Source organism: Gavialis gangeticus, unplaced genomic scaffold (genome assembly GCF_001723915.1).
Source record: "Gavialis gangeticus isolate Ggan-Ray unplaced genomic scaffold, GavGan_comp1, whole genome shotgun sequence".
Classification (NCBI taxonomy): domain Eukaryota; kingdom Metazoa; phylum Chordata; order Crocodylia; family Gavialidae; genus Gavialis; species Gavialis gangeticus.
This window is the reverse complement of record NW_017729032.1, coordinates 122,727,452-122,732,090: the sequence shown is the minus strand read 5'-3', so window position 1 is coordinate 122,732,090 and position 4,639 is coordinate 122,727,452.

The window sequence follows — 4,639 nt, the reverse complement described above, 5'->3', positions numbered from 1 at the left end:
GGGATCTAGTGGCTGTTTACAAACTAGTCATGGGGGACTGGCAGGCATTGGGAGAGGCCCTTTTCCCTCAAGCACTACCAGGAGTGATGAGAAATAATGGTCACAAGCTGGCAGAGGGTAGATTTAGGCTAGATATCAGGAGGTGCTACTTCCCGGTCAGTGTGGCTAGGATCTGGAACCAACTTCCAAGAGAAGTGGTGCTGGGTCCTACCCTGGGGATCTTTAAGAGGAGGCTAGATGAACACTGCGTCAGGGTCATTTGACCCCAGTACTATTTCCTGCCATGGCAGGGGGTCAGACTTGATGATCTGCTCAGGTCCCTTCTGACCCTACCAACTATGAAACTATGTGCCAAGTATTTTGGCAAAAAACACATGAGAAATCATAGTCATTTCTCAGCTGTGGAATTCCTTCCTCCTTGTGGTCCATCAGAGCCTGAACCTGGACATCTTCTGGAAGCACTGGAAACCCTTTTTATTTGGGCAAGCCTTCAACAGGCAACGTTATGTTTGAGGGCATTGTATAGCAAGTTTATTCTTTTAATTTTTTTGTTTTATTTTTTCATTGTCTTTATATTTTACCCAGTTTTTATTGCAATTCATCCCAATTCTTTCTTGGGGAGGGCAGCTCATAAATCTAAAAAATAAATAAATCACAGAGTACTTATGATAGGATTAAGCCAATTACCAGCTGGCCCTGTGAAATATTAGAGATTTCTAAGACAATGTCAAAATAGCATCCACTTGCATGCACCAAATACAATGTTTGCCTATAAAGGATACTACAGAGGTCAGGCTTTCTTTCTTTTTTTCACTTGCAAATTTGTATTGCCTTTTTTTTAACTTTATCCATCCATGAAAAATACTATGTGAGGATTTTTCAACATTGTGCAGCAGTATCCAGAACTGCTAATAAGTCAATGAGCTCAGTAAGGGTAAAAACAGGGTATTACCTAGCCCTTTAAGAGTTTCCCTTCTGTGTCTACATTGCCTTTTTTATCAGGATCAGGACTGAGTTAGATGTATTGAACCCATATGCTACTGTTTCAATGGCGAATGTCATTTCCACGTCATGATGTGTTCTTAAAAGCAGACTGTGAAAGCTCTAGAATACTACTAGAGTTTGATTTTTTCCAAAATCTAATGGTTGTACCTTAGGAATGGGAGGCTACAGGTTAAACATTTGCTATGCAACAGCTGGCTTACTCTGTTACTGGTGTTAAGTAAGAATTTTATGTTTTTAAGTTAATCTTTATTGTATGGAAATTGTCTTCCCTCTCTTCTCTGTAAGTATAAAAGAAGTCAGCTTTTCTAAATTTTTGAGCCCTTTTTATGTCTTCTCGAATAAGTGAGTAACCAAACTTCTCAAATGGCCAGTCTTAATATCGTTTAGGTCTCAAATGGCCTTTTCAGAAAAATACAATGTTCGTTTTATAAAGAACTAGCTATACTATATGCTTCAAACCAGAGCATTACTTCATGCATCTCCCTATCAACTCGCTGCCTATATTTAGTGAAGCCTCTTGATAATACTTCCAGTTAAAAAATTGCTTATATTACGTCTGATTTCAAATCCCACTAGGAATGAAAAAGAACCCAGTAGACAATATTAGTGACTTTGCTGAAATGGAAAACCAGATTCTTACCCTACTTTACCAATATTTTGCCATGGTAGACAAGTTCTACTTTAATGTCATTGAGTATATGCTGAAAAGCATTAATTTAGACACAAGAATGAGCATCTGTTCCTGAGTAAAAAATTATGAATATTCACATAGGAATAGATGTATTTAAAGCGTTCCTTATGGAATCTTAATATAGTTTAATTGTATTAGTTCAGAATGTACTATAGCATATTGAACGCATCCTGTGATTAATGTTATCTACAGAAAATTAGAAATTAGCAGCCAGCTGTAATAGTAACTAAACTAACACAGAACATATTTTAAATATGGAAGTTACTCTCAGTTTGAACAAGTTTTACATTCTAAAAATGTGTTCCCAACATAGTTGTTTGTCAAACCAATTTTAAAATATAAAATGTAGGTAATCTCAGCAGTTATTGTTTTGTTAAAAATTATTTTTATTAATTTATCCTGGGCTAATGAAAATGGTCTTGCTCACCAGCTAATAGCTGCTAATAGCTGCTAAACTAAATTGCTGCGTACAGGTGACAGAATGGTTTCACACAAAAATGTTATTGTTAGAAAAATCACTGTATAGTAAAATTGCTTTAGAAAGAATATAAAACAAAACACAGGATAAAGAAATATTACATATCTGGTTTCTACGTTTTCAATACGCAACTATAATAAAATCAGCCATCAAAAACCCACTGTACATTTGTCACATTTCTTTGACTTTCTTTGGTTTTTAATAGAACTATATAAATTTATTTTGTAAAGTGTTGGGAGTTGCAAAAAGGATTGTTCCATAACTTGAAGTCATACTGACAGATAGCAAAAAAAATCTTGATGCATGTATCCTCAGTAAAGTTCTTCGAACAAAAAGTGCCACAAGGAACATTTCCAATCGTCCTAATGTAGCCATCTTTTTTCTTAATCTGTATCTCTCTGAAATGGAGAGCCTGATGCAATCTAGAGGCTATGTGAAACAACAACAAAAGAATGCATGCATCAGTCATACAAGAAGAGGCATTAGCTAGCAAGGGAGCACAATGCAGGTAAAAGGGAAGCTCTCCATTTTAGGGTTTCTCACCCTTTCCCTTCCTCCTTCTATCCAAAGTCTCTCAGCAGTGCAGCTCATCCAGTTTCTTCACTAGCTCTGCCTGTTCCTCTTCTCTTTACTCCCAGTGGCACAAACCAAGATCTCATATTCATACCCTCTTCTGCCTCTTCCACTTTATGCTGGTGACATTTGCTCTAACCATGGTCCTCCCTTCATCCTCATCCTCTCTGCCTCCCACACACTCGGCTCCCCTTCCAACTCCACTACTAACCATGTTCCCACATCTCCCTCTTCCCCCATCTACTTACCATCTCTGAAAGAGTTACCTAATTTCTAAGAAATAATCTCAGCTAATGACAGCTTTTTCATGTCTAACTCTTTCTAGTTCTTGGCTCTGACAGAAACCTCGATCCTTTTGACCCTTTGTCTCCGTAGTTGTTCTCTCTCAATGAGGTCTCTCTCTCTCAATCCCTGCCCTTAAACAGATAATGGTGAGGGTGCTTCTTATCATCTGTTCCTTCTCTTTCCAGCAACATATTTTGCCCTTCCCACTTTTTCTCTTGTTTTGAACATCCCTGATTTAGCCTCTCCTCTCTTCAACCATCCGAGCTACAGTTACAGTCCATCTACCCTATTCCTCCCACATTTTAACTCCTAGTTCCCTGATCCTTCTCACAGGTGCCCAGATTTGTTCTTGATGACTTAAGCACAATTCCTTAACCTGTTATAACTTGCAGGCCTGGTTCTATTCTCCGGCTCACTAAAAGGTCCATTCACTTGATTTGGTCTTCACCAAGCACTACTTTCTCTATGGCCCTGAGTTCCCAACTATTTCCTGACACATCTTAGCACTGTCCCTCAGGCTTCCTCACTCACGTTATGTCACTTGGCCTTTCTATAATTTCCAGTCCATCAGCACTAATGATTTCTTAGTCCCTCTCAGTTCTTTCTTCCCCGCCTTCTTTCTTCACTTTCTTCTATCGATATGCTTGTGGATTCACTGTATTCTTCAATCCCCGCTGCTTCTTTAACCACCCCCTGCCTTCCTTTGTAAGGTCTATCTTGTTAACTCATTGCCCTCACTTACTCTCTCATCTTTTTCTGCTCTTGCTCTTGTGCTGCAGAGTAGGGGTGTGTGAAGCAGGCCCTACTCAATTCAGATTCGGGCTGAATCAGGGACAGTGATTTCATTCATTGATTCAGATCACTGTCCCTGATTCGATTCAGCCAAATCTGGATCTGAAGATTTGATGCTGATTCGGACATAGACACAGCGTTAAAAGATTTTTTTGATATACCTTAAGGTAGCAGGCACAGCTCGTGATCACTGTGATGCTGAGGCACATGGAGAGTCCCACAGGAATGTGGGGATGTCCTCCACATGCTTGGCGGTGAACCTGGAAGAGGACCAGAAGTACTTCTGGTCCACTTCCGGATCCACCGGGGAACATGGCGGGTGGCCCCCACGCCTCCCTGGTTCTGCACTTGGCCACGGGGAGAGCCTGGGTGTCCCCCCCCAGACCCAGGAGGCACCAGTCACCAAGCTGTGGGAGCATAGGGGGGCCCCCCAGCACACCCCCCAGTGGACCTGCTTGCTACCTAGAGGTATGTAGAAAAAAAACATTTAAAGCTGTATCTATGTCTGAATCTTTCTGAATCTCTCCGAATTGATTCGTAGGGTTCCAATTCAATTCGGAGAGATTGAAGGGTCCTCAGATTCGATTTGGATTCGGAGATTTGGCCACTGAATCGGGCCAAATCTCTGCTGAATTGAATCAGGGACTGAAGCTTTGCACAGCCCTACTGCAGAGTAACTCTGGTAGAATGATTACCAGGGAGATCCTGGTATTCTCTGATTTTAAAAAATCCTCAATTTTCAGATATAAAAAAGTAACTGAAAATCCAAATGTTTCTGAGTTTAAAATGAAAGCCACAGCCCCCCCCCATATATA